Genomic DNA, 20072 nt, shown 5'->3' with positions numbered 1-20072 from the left:
TATATCAGCAGGGCAGGGACAGGAAGCACGTGGTCTACAGGCCTCAAGAGGAGCCACATTTGGTACTCTTAATGTTCCTTCTAGTACTTTGAGACTGTGGTGCTGGTGAGGTGGGGGCAACATAGCTTCCTCTAGCTCCAACCCTCCTCTGCCCAGTTGTTCCTGGCAGCTGTGAGTCAGTGGTCAGAAGAGGAGTGAGAACAGCAGCACTGACACAATAGCAATGTGAGGTTGAAAGTGGCATGTATGAGGACAAGTAGCCCAACTTAAGGTCCCGTCTGGGTTGCTCAGGTCCCCACCTTGGCCAGGCACCAAGGTGGCATGTTGTTCATTAAAATGTGAACATCCTGACCAAGACTTTGAAGGTAGGAATCGCCCATCCCAAGCCAGACACTCACTGCCCACAAGTAGCCAAGAAGGAAGTGAAAGGTGGTGAATGATTAGCAGAGCTAGCAGACAGCTCCAGAGTCTGTGGACACCAAGTACCTGAAAAGAGTTTCCTGAGGCAAACTCAGCTTGACGACAGAACCCATGGAGGTCCTTCATGGCCTGGCTGCTCCACGGCGAGACTCCCCCTCAGACCTGTCTCCCCCAACCCCCCATGTTCTTGAGGGGCCCCAGGCATAGCCACTGCCACTTGTCTGGCATGAAATGCCAGGATGAGCCAGAATGCCTTCAGGAATTCAGTAAATATGAATTTACTAACTGCTGTGGATTCTACTGAGTACAGCAGGCATATAAAAACTTCTTTATATGATGTAGTTCTTACCCTCAAAGGGCTTACAATTTGAAGGCACACATGTCTACACACACACACACACACACACACACACACATACACACACACACACACAAACACACACAATATTAGAGAACTATTTAGACTATCTCGGTTCCATAAAAATCAAATATCACGTACATAATTTTAACTAAAGCATTTGATAAAATTCAGCATCCATTCATGATAAAAACTCTTATCAAAGTGGGTATAGAGAGAACATATCACAACCTAATAAAAGCTTATTTATGACAAACCCACAGCCAACATAATACTCAATGCTGAAAAGCTGAAAGCCTTTCTGCTAAAATCTGGAACAAGATAAAGATGCCCACTCTCACCATTTCTATCCAACATAGTATAGGTAGTCCTAGTCACAGTAATCAGACAAGAGAAAGAAATAAAATGTGTCCAAATTGGAAGAGAGAATGTAAAATTGTCACTATATGTGGACGACATGATTCTATATATAGAAAACCCTAAAGATTCCATACAAAAACAACTAGAACTGATAAACAAACTCAGCAAGATAACAGGATATAAGATTAACATGCAGAAATTTGTTGTATTTCTTTACACTAACAATGAATATCAGAAAGGGAAAGTAAAAAAAGAAATCCCTTTTAAAATTGCACCAAAAAAAAATATTTAGCAATAAACCTGACCAAGGAAGTGAAAGACCTATTTTCTGAGAATTATAAAATTGATAAAGGAAACTGAAGATGACACAAAGAAATGGAAAGATATCCCATGCTCTTGGACTGGAAGAATTCATATTGTTAAAATGGCCATACTACCCAAAGTAATCTACAGATTTAATGCGATCCCTATCAAATTACCCATGACATTTTTCACAGAATTAGAACAAGTAATCCTATTTATATGGAAGCATAAATGACCCAGAATTGCCAAAGAAATCTTGAGGAAAAGAACAAACCTAGAGGCATAACCCTCTTAGACTTCAGACAATACTACAAAGCTACAGCAATCAAAACTCCATGGAATTGGCACAAAAAAACAGACATACGGATCAATGGACCAGAGAGAGAGCCCAACACACCTATGATCAATTAAACTTCAACAAAGGAGGCAAGAATGTACAATGGAGAAAAGACTCTTCAGCAAGTTGGGAAAAGCTGGACAGCTGCATATAAATCAGTGATGTTTGAACACTCCCTCAAAAAATACACAAAATAAAGTCAAAATGACTTAAAGACTTAAATATAAGACATGACATCATAAAAGTCCTAGAAGAAAACATAGGGAAACATTCTCTGACATAAACTGTAGTAATGTTTTCTTAAGTCAGTCTCCCACAGCAATAGAAATAAAAGCAAAAATAAACAAATGGGACCTAATCAAACTTATAAGCTTTTTTCTCTTAACATCTTTATCGGAGTGTAATTGTTTTACAATGGTGTGTTAGTTTCTGCTGTATAACAAAGTGAATCAGCTATACATATACATATATTCCCATATCTCCTCCCTATTGTTTCTCCCTCCCACCCTCCCTATCTGACCCCCTCTATGTGGACAAAAAGCACCGAGCTGATCACCCTGTGCTATGTGGTTGCTTCCAAATAGCTATCTATTTTATTTTTATTTTTTTAAACATCTTTATTGGAGTATAATTGTTTTACAATGGTGTGTTAGTTTTTGCTTTATAACAAAGTGAATCAGTTATATAAATACATATGCCCATATCTCCTCCTTCTTGCGTCTCCCTCTCACCCTCCCTATCTCACCCCTCTAGGTGGTCACAAAGCACCGAGCCGACCTCCCTGTGCTATGTGGCTGCTTCCCACTCCCTATCTATTTTATATTTGGTAGTGTATATATGTCCATGCCACTCTCTCGCCTTGTCCCAGCTTACCCTTCTCCCTCTCTGTGTCCTCAAGTCCATTCTCTATGTCTGCACCTTTATTCCTCTCCTGCCCCTAGGTTCTCTAGAACCATTTTGTTTCTTATTTTAGATTCCATATATATGTGTTAGCATATGTTTTTTTTTTTCTCTTTCTGACTTACTTCACTCTGTATAACAGTCTCTAGGTCCATCCACCTCAGTACAAATGACTCAATTTCGTTCTTTTTATGGTTGAGTAATATTCCATTGTATATATGTGCCACATCTTTATCCATTCATCTGTCGATGGACACTTAGGTTGCTTCCATGTCCTGACTATTGTAAATAGAGCTGCAATGAATATTGTGGTACATGACTCTTTTTGAAATGTGGGTTTCTCAGGGTATATGCCCAGTAGTGGAATTACTGGGTCATATGGTAGTTCTATTTTTAGTTTTTTAAGGAAACTCCATACTGTTCTCCATAGTGGCTGTATCAGTTTGCATTCCCAGCAACGGTGCAAGAGGGTTCCCTTTTCTCCACACCCTCTCCAGCATTTTTTTTTTTGTAGATTTTTTGATGATGGCCATTCTGACTCATGTGAGGGGATACTTCACTGTAGTTTTGATTTACACTTCTCTAATGATTAGCGATGTTGAGCATCCTTTCATGTGTTTGTTATCAATCTGTATATCTTCTTTGGAGAACTGTCTATTTAGATCTTCTGCCCATTTTTGGATTGGGTTGTTTGCTTTTTGATATTGAGCTGCATGAGCTGCTTGTATGTTTTGGAGATTAATCATTTGTCAGTTGCTTTGTTTGCAAATATTTTCTCCCATTCTGAGGTTTGTCTTTTCGTCTTGTTTATGGTTTCCTTTGCTGTGCAAAAGCTTTTAAGTTTCATTAGGTCCCATTTGTTTATTTTTGGTTTTATTTCCATTTCTCTAGGAGGTGAGTCAAAATGATCTTGCTGTGATGTATGTCATAGAGGGTTCTGCCTATGTTTTCCTCTTAAGAGTTTTATAGTGTCTGGACTTACATTTAGCTTTTTAATCCATTTTGAGTTTATTTTTGTATATGGTGTTAGGAAGTGTTCTAATTTCATTCTTTTATATGTAGCTGTCCAGTTTTGCCAGCACCACTTATTGAAGAGGCTGTCTTTTCTCCATTGTATATTCTTGCTTCCTTTCTCAAAGATAAGGTGACCATATGTGTGTGGGTTTATCTGTGGGCTTTCTGTCCTCGTCCATTGATCTATATTTCTGTTTCTGTGCCAGTACCATAGTGTTTTGATTACTGTAGCTTTGTAGTATAGTCCGAAGTCAGGGAAACTGATTCCTCCAGCTTTGTATTTCTTTCTCAAGATTGCTTTGGCTATTTGGGGTCCTTTGTGTTTCCATACAAATTGTGAAATTTTTTGTTCTAGTTCTGTGAAAAATGCCCTTGGTAGTTTGATAGGGATTGCATTGAATCTGTAGATTGCTTTGGGTAGTATAGTCATTTTCACAATGTTGATTCTTCCAATCCAAGAACATGATATATCTCTCCATCTGTTTGTATCATCTTTAATTTCTTTCATCAATGTCTTACAGTTTTCTGTATACAGGTCTCTTGTCTCCTTAGGTAGGTTTATTCCTAGGTATTTTATTCTTTTTGCTGCAATGGTAAATGGGAGTGTTTCCTTAATTTCTGTTTCAGATTTTTCATCAATGGTGTATAGTAATGCAAGAGATTTCTTTGCATTAATTTTATATCCTGCTACTTTACCAAATTCACTGATTAGCTCTAGTAGTTTTCTGGTAACATCTTTGGGATTCACTGTGTATAGTATCATGTCATCTGCAAACAGAGACAGTTTTACTTCTTCTTTTCTGATTTGGATTCCTTTTATTTCTTTTTCTTCTCTGATTGCTGTGGCTAAACTTCCAAAACTATGTTGAATAATAGTGGTGAGAGTGTGCAACCTTGTCTTGTTCATGATCTGAGTGGAAATGGTTTCAGTTTTTCACCATTGAGAACGATGTTGGCTGTGGGTTTGTCATATACGGCCCTTATTATGTTGAGGTAAGTTCCTTCTATGCCTCCCTTCTGGAGAGTTTTTACCATAAATAGGTGTCGAATTTTGTTGAAAGCTTTTTCTGCATCTATTGAGATGATCACATGGCTTTTTTCCTTTAATTTATTAATATGGTTTATCACATTGACTGATTTACATATGTTGAACAATCCTTGCATTCCTGGGATAAACCTCACTTGATCATGGTGTATGATCCTTTCAATGTACTGTTGGATTCTGTTTGCTAGTACTTTGTTGAGGATTTTTGCATCTATGTCGATCAGTAATATTGGTCTGTAGTCTTCTTTTTTTGTGACATGTTTGTCTGGTTTTGGTATCAGGGTGATGATGGCCTCATAGAATGAGTTTGGGAGTGTTCCTCACTCTGCTATATTTTGGAAGAGTTTGAGAAGGATAGGTGTTAGCTCTTCTCTATATGTTTGATAGAATTCACCTGTGAAGCCATCTGGTCATGGGCTTTTGTTTGTTGGAAGATTTTAATCACAGTTTCAATTTCAGTGCTTGTGATTGGTCTGTTTATATTTTCTATTTCTTCCTAGTTCAGACTCAGGAGGTTGTGCTTTTCTAAGAATTTGTTTATTTCTTCCAGTTTGTCCATTTTTTTTGGCATATACTTGCTTGTAGTAATCTCTTATGATCCCTTGTATTTCTGCAGTGTCAGTTGTTACTTCTCCTTTTTCATTTCTATTTCTATTGATTTCAGTCTTCTCCCTTTTTTTCTTGATGAGTCTGGCTAAAGGTTTATCAATGTTGTTTATCTTCTCAAAGAACCAGCTTTTAGTTTTATTGATTTTAGCTATTGTTTCCTTCATTTCTTTTTCATTTATCTCTGATCTGATCTTTATGATTTCTTTCTCTCTGCTCACTTTGGGGGTTTTTTGTTCTTCTTTCTCTAATTGCTTTAGGTGTAAGGTTAGGTTGTTTACTTGAGATGTTTCTTGTTTCTTGAGATAGGATTGTATTGCTGTAAATTTCCCTCTTAGAACTGCTTTTGCTGCATCACATAGGTTTTGGGTAGTCCTGTTTTCATTGTCATTTTTTTCTAGGTATTTTTGGATTTCCTCTTTGATTTCTTCAGTGATCTCTTGGTTATTTAATAGTGTACTGTTTAGCCTCCATGTATTTGCATTTTTTACAGATTTTTTCCTGTATTTGATATCTAGTCTCATAGCATTGTGGTCTGAAAAGATACTTGATACAATTTCAATTTTCTGAAATTTACCAAGGCTTGATTTGTGACCCAGGATATTATTTATCCTGGAGAATGTTCCATGAGCACTTGGGAAAAAAGTGTATTCTGTTGTTTTGGGATGGAATGTCCTATAAATATCAATTAAGTCCATCTTGTTTAATGTATCATTTAAAGCTTGTGTTTCCTTAATTATTTTCATTTTGGATGATCGGCCCATTGGTGAAAGTGGGGTGTTAAAGTCCCTTACTATGACTGTGTTACTATCCATTTCCCTTTTAATGGCTGTTAGCATTTGCCTTAAGTATTGAGGTGCTCCTATGTAGAGTGCATAAATATTTATAATTATTATATCTTCTTCTTGGATTGATCCCTTGATCATTATGTAGTGTCCTCCTTCATCTCTTGTAATAGTCTTTATTTTAAAGTCCATTTTGTCTGATATGAGAATTGCTACTCCAGCTTTCTTTTGATTTTCATTTGCATGGAATAACTTTTTCCATCTCCTCACTTTCAGTCTGTATGTGTCCCTAGGTCTGAAGTGGGTCTCTTGTAGACAGCATATATACAAGTCTTTTTTTTTTTTTTTTTTTTTTTTGGTATCCATTCAACCAGTCTATGTCTTTTGGTTGGAGCATTTAATCCATTTACATTAATGGTAGTTATTGATATGTGTATTCCTATTACCATTTTCTTAATTGTTTGGGGTTTGTTATTGTAGAGCTTTTCCTTTTCTTGTTTCCTGCCTAAAGAAGTTCCTTTGGGTTTTTTGTAAAGCTGGTTTGGTGGTGCTGAATTCTCTTAGCTTTTGATTGTCTGTAAAGGTTTTAATTTCTCCATCGAATCTGAATGGGATCCTTGCTGGGTAGAGTAATCTTGGTTGTAGGTTTTTCTCTTTTATCACTTTAAATATGTCCTGCCACTCCCTTCTGGGTTGCACTTTCTGCTGAAAGATCAGCTGTTAACCTTATGGGGATTCCCTTTATGCTATTTGTTGCTTTTCTCTTGCTGCTTTTAATATTTTTTCATTGTTTTTAATTTTTGATAGTTTGATTAATATGCATCTTGGCATGTTTCTCCTTGGATTTATCCTGTATGGGACTCTCTGTGCTTCCTGGGCTTGATTGACTATCTCTATTCCCATATTAGGGAAGTTTTCAACTATAATCTCTTCAGATATTTTCTCAGTCCCTTTCTTTTTCTCTTCTTCTTCTGGGACCCCTGTAATTCGAATGTCAGTGCATTTAAATTTATCCCAGAAGTCTCTGAGACTGTCCTCAATTATTTTCATTCTTTTTTCTCTATTCTGCTTGGCAGTAGTTATTTCCACTATTTTATCTTCCAGGTCACTTAACCGTTCTCCTGCCTCAGTTATTCTGCTATTGATTCCTTCTAGAGTATTTTTAATTTCATTTATTGTGTTGTTCATCACTGTTTGTTTACTCTTTGGTTCTTCTAGGTCCTTGTGAAATATTTCTTGTATTTTCCCCATTCTATTTCCAAGATTTTGGATCATCTTTCCTATCATTACTCCGAATTCTTTTTCAGGTAGACTGCCTATTTCCTCTTCATTTGTTTGGTCTGGTGGGTTTTTACATTGCTCCTTCATCTGCTGTGTATTTCTGTCTTCTCATTTTGCTTAACTTACTGTGTTTGGGGTCTCCTTTCTGCAGGCTGTTGGTTTATCGTTCCCATTGTTTTTGGTGTCTGTCCCCAGTGGGTAAGGTTGGTTGAGTAGGTTCTGTGGGCTTCCTGGTGGAGGGGACTGGTGCCTGTGTTCTGGTGGATGAGACTGGATCTTGTCTTTCAGGTGGGCAGTATCACACCGGTGGTTTGGTTTCGGGTGTCTGTGAATTTATTATGATTTTAGGCAGCCTCTCTTCCAATGGGTGGGTTTGCGTTCCTGTCTTGCTAGTTGTTTGGCATAAGGTGTACAGCACTGTAGCTTGTTGGTCGTTGAGTGGAGCTGGGTCTTTGCATTGAGATGGAGATCTCTGAGAAAGCTTTTGCCATTTGATATTACACGAGGCCCGGAGGTCTCTGGTGGACCAATGTCCTGAACTCAGCGCTCCCACCTCGGAGGCTCAGGCCTGACACCCAGCTGGAGCACCAAGACTCTGTCAGCCACCCGGCTGATCTTCCTAAAGCCAGGCCACCTGCAGCAGCCTGACCAATGGAATATTCAAATTGGAAATGTTGCCTTAGCACTGTGTGCTAGAGGAGATCTCCATCACTCCATACCAGAAATAAAAAAGGATTACAGCTCCTCTAAGCTGGGTTTTTTTATGAATCTGAAGTGGCTCCTTCACTGTCTCTTTCTCTTTCTGCCAACTGAAGCAGAAGACTCTGAGGCCTTAGAACAGGGCAGTACTCCTCAGCATTGTCAATGTCATAAAAAATGAGGAAAATATGAGAAATTGTCACAGCCAAGAGGAGCAGGTTCTCTTTTTTTCACAGCTCTCCCAGGAATCATGAAGTCTGAGAAAGCCTATTATGCAGTGCTGTGATGGAAATTAACAACTAAAGCAGTGCCTTTTGAATTGAACTCTGGATACAAATACTGGTCCAGGAACCATTTGATTCTGGTCTTTAGATGGCTTGCATGAAATAGATTTTTGGTCAATTACAATAAGGCAGAATGGAGGAGACTCCTTGCCTGACAGCAGTTTTCAAAGGTGAGCAGCAGTCCACGAGGTCGGGCAGGAACCCATGAAGATAGACGGGAAGTTGTGCTAGTTCTCCTTGCCTCCAACCTCAATACAGTGGGTCTTTGGCAGGAAAAGTGGGTGCTCTTCTCTATGAAGCTCAACGCTCACCTGGATCAACAGCCAGATGAAGAAACACATAAGGTGGGGTCCTGAACAAAGGAGCTCCTGTCCTCATAGAGTGTGGGACCTGCACAGTGGACAATGGCATGCGGAAGCATTCTGGTTCCCCAACCTGGAAGCTCTTTGAACCAGGTCCTTTTCCATGATTGATTAAATCATTGGCCACTGGCTGCAGATTCACCTCTAGCCTGAGTCCCAGGAATCACACCTGCAGGAACAGGAGGAGGAGCCGTGGACAATGGGAGCCTGGGGAAGGTCCTCTTTTGACTCTCAAACTTATAAGCTTTTGCACAGCAAAGGAAACCATAAACAAAATGAAAAGACAACCTATGGACTGGGAGAAAATATTTGCAAATGATACGATCAACACGGAATTAATTTCCAAAATATACAAACAGCTCATACAATTCAAAAACAAAAGAACAAACAATCCAGTCAAAAACTGGGCATTTCTCCCAAAGCAGACATACAGATGGCCAATAGGTATATGAAAAGATGCTCAACTTTGCTAATTATTAGAGAAATGCAAATCAAAGCTACAATGAGATATCACCTCACACTGGTCAGAATGGCCATCATTAAAAAGTTTACAAATAACAAATGCTGGAGAGGGTGTGGAGAAAAGGGAACCCTCCTACACTGTTGGTGGGAATGTGAGTTGGTGCAGCCACTATGGAAAACAGTTTGTAGGTTCCTTAAAAAGCTAAAAATAGAGTTGCCGTATGATCCAGCAACCCCACCCCTGGGCATATATCTGGAGAAAACTATAATTTGAAAAGATACATGCACCCAAACATTCATAGTAGCACTATTTACAACAGTCAAGACATGGAGGAAACTTAAACATCCATTGACAGATGAATGGATATAGAAGATGTGGTATATATATATATATATATATATATATATGATGGAATATTACTCAGCCACAAAAAAGAATGAAATAATGCCATTTGCAGCAACATGGATGAACCTAGAGATTATCATGTTAAATGAAGCTAAGTCAGAAAGAGAAAGACAAATACCATACAATATCACTTACATGTGGAATCTAAAATGTGATAAAAATGGACTTATTTACAAAGTAGAAACAGACTCAGAGCATGGAAAACAAAGTTATGTTTACCAAAGGGGAAAGGAGGTGGAGGAGGGATAAATTAGGAGTTTGGGTTTAGCAGATACAAACTATTCAATACTATATATAAAATAGATAAACAACAAACTCCAACTGTATAGCACAATATATGTAACATACACTCAAAATCAATACCCAGAATATATAGACAAAACATTAATAGGCAAACAAAAAGACAACTTAATACAAAAAAATAGTAGGAGATATAAGTAACTATGACTCAGAAGAAGAGAAAATTATTAATAAAGCTAAAAATATGTTAACCTAGGGACTTTCCTGGTGGCGCATTGGTTAACAATCCACCTGCCAATGCAGGGGACATGGGTTCGAGCCCTGGTCTGGGAAGATCCCACATGCCACGGAGCAACTAAGCCTGTGCACCACAACTACTGAGCCTGCACTCTAGAGCCCGTGAGCCACAACAACTGAGCCCTAGTGACACCACTACTGAAGCCCGCATGCCTAGAGCCCCTGCTCCGCAACAAGAGAAGCCACCACAATGAGAAGCCTGTGCACTGCAACGAAGAGTAGCCCCCGCTCGCTGCAGCTAGAGAAAGCCTGCGCACAGCAACAAAGACCCAACACAGCCAGAAATAAATAAATTAATTAATAAATTAATTAATTAATTAATAGGCAGACTGAAATAGAGCTGTTCAAAACACAAACAAAAAATTATTTGTTTTGAATTTTATTTTATTTTATTTTTTATACAGCAGGTTCTTATTAGTCATCAAAAAAATTATTTTAAAAAATGTTGGGCTTCCCTGGTGGCGCAGTGGTTGGGAGTCCGCCTGCCGATGCAGGGGATGCGGGTTTGTGCCCCGGTCCGGGAGGATCCCACATGCCGCGGAGCGGCTGGGCCCGTGAGCCATGGCCGCTGGGCCTGTGCGTCCGGAGCCTGCGCTCCGCAACGGGGGAGGCCGCAGCAGTGAGAGGCCCGCGTACCACCAAAAAAAAAAAAAAAAAAAAATGTTAACCTAAACAATTTTGAGAAAAACAGATTTAAATAAAGTAGCATCTTTTTTTCACCATCAGGATGCCAAAAATTGTCACAAGTTTTGAAGAAACAATATTATCCAGTGCCAGAGAAGATTAGGGAAAAAGGAATTCTCATACACTGTAGGTGGAAATATGAATTGGTCTACATTTCCTTGAAGTCAGCTTGGCAGACTTTTGGTGTGCCAGAATTTAAAGTGCATACATCCTTCAAGCAAACAATTCCACTTCCTGCTACCTGCGGTGGACATTTGTCATGTGAGCCTAACATCTTTGAAATAGCCTCCCAACACTTTCATCAGTTTCCACATTGTCAGGCCTGCCTTCCCGATAGATTTCTGTTTTTAACCCCTGACCTCTCTTGTAGCCAGCTAGGGTACAGGCATGTGACCAGTTAGACACACCCACTTAAGATTTCAACTGAGAATTGAGCAATGTAAGAAAACTGAATCTGCATGGGGTCTCTATTCTGTAACAAGAGTAGTGGCAAACATGGCAGCCTCTGTTCATCACCAAGCTGGTTTGCCCTATAGTTCTGAGGTCAGTGCCAGAAGCAAAAACCTAAGCCCATCTGACAGTGAAGTCCTGGGAATTGGTCCTTCAAACTTAACCTGGAGCCTTTCTCCAGCCTTTCTAATGATTCTGTGAACTAACATCTATTTTAATAAATTTCTTTCCCTTAAACTAGCCAGAACGGCTAGTTTTTTTCTTTCCCTTACACTAGCCAGTTCTTGTCTGTAGCTAAGAACTCTTTCACAGTGTCTATTCTAGAAATACTCACACATCTACACAAAAAACATGTACAAGAATAGTCACTGAAGCACTGTGTCCATAGGTAGCTTTATTTATTTTTTATAAATTTATTGTTTTTATTTATTTGTTTTTGGCTGCATTGGGTCTGCATTGCTGCGCTGGCTTTCTCTAGTTGCAGCAAGCAGGGGCTACTCTTTGTTGCAGTGCGTGGGCTTCTCATTGTGGTGGCTTCTCTTGTTGCACAGCATGGCCTCTAGGCGTGCAGGATTCAGTAGTTGTGGCACGCAGGCTCAGTAGTTGTGGCTCGCGGGGTCTAGAGCGCAGGCTCAGTAGTTGTGGAGCATGGGCTTAGTTGTTCCATGGTATGTGGGATCTTCCCGGACCAGGGATAGAACCTGTGTCCCCTGCATTGGCAGGCGGATTCTTAACCACTGTGCCACCAGGGAAGTTCCCATAGGTAACTTTAAATAATAAATGTTCACCAGTAGGGGAATGGGTAAATAAATTATGGGGTACTATGAACAAATGAAAAGGAATAGGGGAGATCTGTGTCTTGACATGAAAAGATCTCCAAGATGAAGTGAAAAAAGTTAAATGCAGAAAATATGGGGCATATGATCCAGGTTTTGGAGACAGGTGTGTTCTTGTTACTTCAGGAAGTCTTAAATTTTCTCCTTACACCTGTCAAGAATGGCTAAGACCATAGGGCAATCAAGAGAGAGGACATCTTGATGGGTGTGACTTGCTTTATTTAACATACCCTACAGCAGATTTTATCTCCATTTGAATAATGATCCAATTGGATTTTAACCTATAATTAATGTGACTATACAATTTATTATTTAAACTTGGACACGAGAGAGAAAAGATGCAAAATTAACTCTTCCACTGAAACAACAGGTAAACACCAAACTACTCCAGGCAAATCAGGATCTATGGTTACCCTACCATAACCTAAAAAGAGATGTGCCGTATATTTTCAATTTGCCCCTCCAAATCCATCTTTCACCTCCACCCTTCTCCCTCCCCCAGGAGACTGCCCTGGTTTGTAACACATCATTGAGGCCCCTTATCCTCTGGCTTCGGGCAGCACTTGGCCAATAACTAGCCCCAGCAGGAGGATGGAAAGAATATGAGTAGGGTAGTATTCTCTTAGCTACTATCTCTGGGGTCACCTCAGGCTGGCTGTACCCTGCCACCACAACACCATCAGTATTAGTTTCCCAGGCTGCCACATAAAATGACCACAAATGTGGTGGCTTAAAACAACAGGAATTTATGCCCTCACAGTTATGGATGCCGAAGTCCAACATCAAGGTGTAGGCAGTACTGGTTCCTTCCGGAGGCTCTAGGAGGCTCTGTGCCATGCTTCTCTCCTAGCTCCTGATGGCTGCTGGAAATTCTCAGTGTTCCTTGGCTTGTAGATGCATCACTCCAAGCTCTGCCTCCACCTTCACATCGCTCCTCTGTGTGCCTCTGTGTCTCAAAAATCCCTCTGGCTTTCTCTTATAAGCTCATCTGTCATTGATTTAGAGCTCACCCTAAATCCAGGATGATCTCACCTCAAGATCCTTAATTATATCTACAGAGATTCCTTTGCCAAATAAGGTCACGTTCACAGGTTCTGGGCTTAGGACTTGGAAGTATCTTCTTAGGGGCCATCATGCAACTCACAACACAGTACTTGCACATACCCAGGAACTTTGCTCATCCCATGTCCCCTGGGGCCTAGAGGTAGTAATAGCTCCAACGGTTACTCAACTATTCCTTGTGGTGTCCTTACACCCTACCCATGTCTATGTAAGAAGTATCTTTATCAAACCTTCCTTGAACTATCCCAACTTGGGTTGCCATCAATTTTCTGTTGGGACCCTATCTGAAACACCAGTGGAGTACTTGCACAGGAGGCCATAAACCTTAAACAGAATTTACTCCCAGATATTTGGAACAATGACAAGAGAAAAAAATTTACAGCTGAATTTCACAAAAGTGCACATACAATGAAGGAGATTAATTTGTAAATTTGCAGGTAATACATTAAGGAGGTCTTCCAAATTCAATCAAGATGACCAAAGGATTAATTAATTCATTTAAAAAAATCCTAAAATAGCTACTATTTTCCAGTAGCAAGATAATAATGAGAAAGATACAAAGATGTGCACAATGGTATTGCAGCTTAGTAATGAACAAAAAGGAGGATTGGATGGTCTGGTAAGCAGAATTCTAGATGGCCCCCAAGATTCCTGCCCCTTGTATACATGCTCCGTACCCTCCCCTTGAGTGTGAGTGGGACCAGAGAATATAATGGGATAGCACTCCCATGATTAGTTACTAATCAGTTGAGTTATGAATTAGTGAAAAAGAAGATTGTCCTGAATGGGTCTGACCTAGTCAGGTGAATCATCTAGGAGATGTACTCCGGTTGGCCTGGAAGAAAGCAAACAGCTATGCTGTGAACTTCCACTGAGGCCCACATGGCAAGGAACTGTGGGCAACCACTAGCTGCTAACAGCCAGCAAGAAATGGGAGCTTCAGTCCTAGAACAGCAAGGAGCTGAATTCTGGCAACAGCCAGTGAGCTTGCAAGAGGATCCTGAGCCAGACAACACCTTGATATCAGCTTAGTGAGAGTTTGAGCAGAGGACTCAACTAACCCATAGTGGATTCCTGACCCATGGAAACTGTGAGATAATAAGTGTGTGTTGTTTAAGCTCTTAATTTTTTGTTAATTTGTGGCATAGCAATAGGAAACCAATTACAGGTGGTATTAGTTTGGGGTGAAGCACTGGTCAGTGATGAGAAACACTGTATCTCATTGAGATGTGTGGCCCTGTTATTGGAAGATTGTATCCAAAATGAAGCAGAGGTCCTAATGAGAATGAGAAGCTTCAGGACCACCAAGATATTGTGCTCCATATCCAAAATCATAAGGCACCTTTGTGAATTCACTTTCCTGGGCCCCAGAAGCAGTGGCTTGGACAGGGTATGTGAAAATTCTAGACTTTGGGAAACTGAAGGCAGAGGAGGGAGTTGGGTGGGAGTAATCAACTTAACCCTGCAGGTAGTTTGCACATCAAAGGTGATGGCCAAGAGTTGCATTTACATGAGCTCTCAGTGGGCCTGTTAGAGGCCTGGTTGACAATGTAGATTCATTAACTGATTTAAAACAGATAAACCCTTAAATCATATTGGCTTAACACAACAGAAGGTTATTTCTCCCACATTCATAAAATTAAATGCCAGCACTTCTAGTTAGTAGGCAGCCTTTCACCTGGTCTTTCAGAAGCCAGACTCTTCCCATCTTGTGACTTTGTCCTCTAGTGCCTCACAATCTTCTGTATTCAGCCAGCAGATAGGGAGAAAGAAAGGGTGAAGAATAGGAGGTTTCTATGGGCCATGTCTTGAAGTGGTGTACATCACTTCCACACACATTCCATTGGCCCAGACTAAGTCACTGAACACGCAAGTAACATGGTCCCTGGCTAGGCTGCAACTTCCCAACGACACCCTACATTGTGGGAGGGGAGCAAGAATATTCAGTGGTGAGATAGATGTATCTCCCACAGGGAATTTTGTAATTTACAGTGGGGTTCCCAAATTGCAGAGTTAAGAATCCTGCACAAGAGGGCACAAAGGTTAACTCCTGATTTGAGGATGCAGATTCTGGTTTGGAAGAGGATTGATCTATGGAGAAACAGACTCTGGGTCCTTGAGTTCTCTCCTCAGCCACGGGTGTGAGTTAATACCATAGTCATAAGGGAAGAAATAGGCATAACAGAGGTAAGGTGAGTATGTGCTTCCACCTTGCCAAAAGTTTCCAGAAGAAAAAGAAATTTGCAGCTGTTGAAATGTGATCACCAAAAGTAACTGAAATCTATTATATGAACTGTGAAACCTAAGTCATGGTTATGCAATGAGGTATAAAACTCCCATCATAGGAAATTTCAAAGAGGATAATTATGAGCTGGTGTGCCAGGAGAAATAAAGCAAATATGTCCTTTCAAACTAAGAGATGAGAATGTTGTTTTCCATCTCTCATGAGCTTTGTTTTGGTAAGTTAGTGACAAACCCCAAGGCTTAGTAACCCCTACTTGAAATAAGATGAAAGTTTGGCACATAAACAAATGGGCTCTGACCTTGTTCTGATTCCATGGACCCACTCCCTGTGTAGTTCTGCTTAAGCACCTACCTCTGGCTTTCTCCCTTCCTGTGGTGTATTTCTGCCTAGCAGCAAGGTGAGTTGTAATCATTTTTTGATGATGATTATGATAATGGTGCCCCTCCCAAACAGAAAGGAAGTAAATTAAAAGACGCTTTTGGAAAGCACCATACTAAAATCCTACAACCATTAAGTTTATAGTATAGCTGTCTAGATGCCATTTCTGAAGAAACCTCTACCTCCACCATGAACTGTTCCTTTCGCTAAAACTAAAATTCACTCAACATGTCATTGTGTACTGTCTAAATCTGTGTATATCAATATAGCAGCCACTAACCACATGTAGCTATTGAGCATGTAATATGGCTCTTCTGCAATGAGATGCACTGTACAGGTTAAACATAATGCTGGTGGGACTTCCCTGGCGGTACGGTGGTTAAGAGTCGGTGCTTTCACTGCGGTGGGCCCGGGTTCAATCTCTGGTCGGGGAACTAAGACCCCACAAGTCCTGAGGCACGGCCAAAAAAAAGAAAACATTGTAGTTTGTAGACTTAGTATGAAAAATGGAATCTAAAATACTTCATTTATTAAAAAAATACTTCATTTATAACATTAATTACATGTTGAAATGATATGTGGGCATATTGAGTTAAATATCTCATTAAAATTAATTTCATCTTTTTATGTTTTTAATGTTGCTGTTAGAAAATTTTTTTTGCTTTTTAATTCTTTATTGAAGTATAGTTGATTTATAATGTTGTGTTAGTTTCTGGTGTACAGCAGATCAATTCAGTTATATATATATTATATATATTCTTTTTCATATTCTTTTCCATTACAGTTTATTAATATAGTTCTCATAAAATAGGTCTTTCACTTCCTTGGTCAGGTTTATTGCTAAATATTTTTTTTGATGCAGTTTTAAAAGGGATTTCTTTTTTTACTTTCCCTTTCTGATATTTCATTATTAGTGTGAAGAAATGCAACATATTTCTGAATATTAATCTTCTATCCTGTTATCTTGCTGAATTCATTTATTAGTCTAGTAGTTTTTGTGTGGAGTCTTTAGGGTTTTCTATATATACTATCATGTCATTTGCATATAGTGACAATTTTACCTTTTCTCTTCCAATTTGGATTCCTTTTATTTCTTTTTCTTGTTTGATTACTGTGACTAGGACTACCAATACTATGTTGAATAGAAGTGGTGAGAGTGGGCATCTTTATCTCCTTTCAGATTTTAGTGGGAAGGCTTTCATCTTTTCACCATTGAGTATTATGTTGGCCGTGGGTTTGTCATAAACATATTTTATTATGTTGAGATATGTTCCCTCTATACCCACTTTGGTAAGAGTTTTTATCATGAATGGATGTAGAATTTTATCAAAGGCTTTAGAAAATTTAAAATTACATACATGACACTTGATTTTTATGGAACCAAGATAGTCTAAATAGTTCTCTATATGTTATGTGTTTGTGTATGTGTTTGAGTGTGTGTAGAGATGTGTGCCTTCAAATTGTAAGCCCTTTGTGGATAAGAACTACATCATATACTTTTTTATATGCCTGCTGTACTCAGCAGAATCCACAGCAGTTAGTAAATTCATATTTACTGAATTCCTGAAGGCATTCTGGCTCATCCTGGCATTTCATGCCAGACAAGTGGCAGTGGCTGTGCCTGGGGTCCCTCAACAACATGGCGGGGGTCGGGGGGAGACAGGTCTGAGGGGGAGTCTCGCCATGGAGCAGCCAGGCCATGAAGGACCTCTGTGGGCTCCTGTGGTCAAGCTGAGTTTGTCTCAGGAAACTCTTTCCAGGTACTTGGTGTCCACAGACCCTGGAGCTGTCTGCCAGCTCTGCTAATCATTCACCACTCTTCGCTTCCTTCTTGGCTACTTGTGGGCAGTGAGTGTCTGGTTTGGGATGGGCGATTCCTATCTTCAAAGTCTTGGTCAGGATGTTCATGTTTTAATGAACAACATGCAGGCGCCTGGCCAAGGTGGGGGCCCGAGCAACCCAGACGGGACCTTAAGTGGGGCTCCTTGTCCTCATATGTTCCACTTTCAACCTAACATTGCTGTGGGGTCAGTGCTGCTGTTCTCTCTCCTCTTCTGACCACTGACTCACAGCTGAAGGAACAACTGGGGAGAGGAGGATAGGAGCTGGAGAAAGCTCTGCTGCCCCCACCTTACTAGGACCACAGCCTCGAAGTACTAGAAGCAACACTAAAAGCAACAAATGTGGCTCCTCTTGAGGCCTGTAACCACATGCTTCCTGTCCTGGCCCTGCTGATACATAGAAGAGCGATGGACCCTGTGCCTCTCCCAGAGCAAATCCAAGAACCTAAGAGAATCCCTCGGGTTCTCTCCTCCTGACTACTTCAGAAGCATCACTCAGATTTTCCCTTTGAATCTCCTACCTCTGAGCATTGAGCACTACAGAGCTCTCCCAGCGTTTTGATAATCCACCGAGAAGGAGACAGAAGATAAACATGTTCACTTCTGTGCAACCATATTCATGCCCTTTTATTTTCACTTTAATAGAAAGTTAAGTTCAACACTCAGGTTTTTTTAGATGAGGGGTATGACATGCAGCAAATCAAGGGGAACTGGAGTGAGAAGGCAGATTTCTGACTTCCAGTCGATGCATTTTCCACTTCTTCATGCTGCTTTCTTAGAACTGTGTTTCTACACCTCAGTGGTAACAATGGTCACCTCCAGATTATGAAATTAGATGATTTGTAACGTTCTTCTTTTTGCTGATGCATTTTATCTGCCTTTTCTATAAAGACTGTATATTAATTGAATAAAAATACCTAACTTTAAAATTTTAAGTTAGAACATTTCACCAGAAAGCTGAATTAAGCTTTGCTTTTCTAATTTCCCTTCACACTCAAATCCCTAGCCCCACCAAACCTCTAAATAGCAAGAAGAAATCTGAATTACGGTCATCCTCAAGGGCAGAAAGAGATTTAACTTTTTCTGGAATTAAGCGGACTTGCGGAAGTGTAGGTAGTTGGGTAGGAGTGAGGTCTCAGAGGCGGTGCTGTGACCTGTGTGTAAGTTCTCCTCCTCTTCACTAGGGGCACTGTTAGCCTAGAGGTGCTGCCTCTCTGCTCCACAGCATTACTTGTACTGTAGGGATAGATGATTATGCAGAAGACTGTGATGTCAGTTCCATTCAGCAATCTGAGCGTGAACATCCTCTCCCCTCAGCATTATTATCACCCCCAGAGAAATTCCTATTCCATGTACCTTCCACAGTAAACCCAGAACCACTATGAGCTTCACATTATCTGTACTTTGTTCCTCACCATCCTCTCTGCCTTACACTCAGCTGTCTGTTACCCAATACCTAGGACTCTGTCTTCTGAGGTGCATTAGGCACTAGCAGAGTCATGGATAAATGAAGCTGATGGGCTAATTCACATTAAAATCCAAATGGCCAACACTAGCTCACTGGAGTCACTCCTCTCAACGGTATCTACACTTTAGGGATTACACCTTAATCCCTTGTATCAGTTAGGGATAGATCATGGGACTATGGATTTCTCATGGATATTAGACCTTACACATTTGTAGTGAGGAAGTCTATGGAAGGCTCTTGCCTCTCTGTGTGATGGGGTGGAGGCCATTTCAGCTCACATGGGCAGCAGTCAGGAAGAAGTCTATTACACGAAGTTGGGGAAGAGCAAGGACAAACTGCAGCTTATGAAGATAGACTGAAGCCTCTGTCTTCCTCTCATCACCTCATACTTCAGTGGCAGGTGGCCTGCAGAAGCAGCTGGTGCCCTTCGCACAAAGAGAAGCTGAGGAAGCTGTAGGCCTGGCTGCCCATGCCAAGTAGGTGAGCCAGCAGATCGGTAACTGAATGCGTGAACTGCAGTGGCGCCTGGTACCCTACATCTTCAGAGTGTCTTAGGTTGCTGCTTCACTTCTATCTTCAGATTCCCATGTCAACTGCTCTTACAGCCAACTCAATCTGGAACCATATAGGGAAGGTAACGCTAGGAAACGTGGCTCAAGCTTAGTTAGGTTGACACAGTATAAGACACCCACTGTCCCTAAAATCAGTTTCAAAAGTTAGCTTTTCTGATCCATTTACTGGCCAGCAGAAATGCTGAAGTGGGGAGACAAAGGTGGGGAGGTAAAGTGATAAAGGGAGGAGAGGAAGGGAACTTGGTGATCCTCAAAATGTAAAAGAGAAGGGTAGAAAAGCCAGGCATGTGTGAAACATGCTCATATATCCAAACGCTTTTAAATATTTGTGTCCAGAAGGAAAGCACTGCAATTCCTTCAAAGTTATATCTGAGAGA

At 40.4% G+C, this 20072-nt stretch overlaps 1 protein-coding gene across 1 annotated transcript in view; it reads right to left on the bottom strand.

The window, feature by feature from the left end:
* Positions 1-20072, bottom strand: part of RGSL1 (regulator of G protein signaling like 1) — a 99425-nt gene that overhangs the window by 73493 nt on the left and 5860 nt on the right.

Source organism: Kogia breviceps, chromosome 1, assembly GCF_026419965.1.
Source record: "Kogia breviceps isolate mKogBre1 chromosome 1, mKogBre1 haplotype 1, whole genome shotgun sequence".
In the NCBI taxonomy this organism is placed as follows: Eukaryota; Metazoa; Chordata; class Mammalia; order Artiodactyla; family Physeteridae; genus Kogia; species Kogia breviceps.
This window is presented reverse-complemented; position numbering and strand designations above follow the sequence as displayed.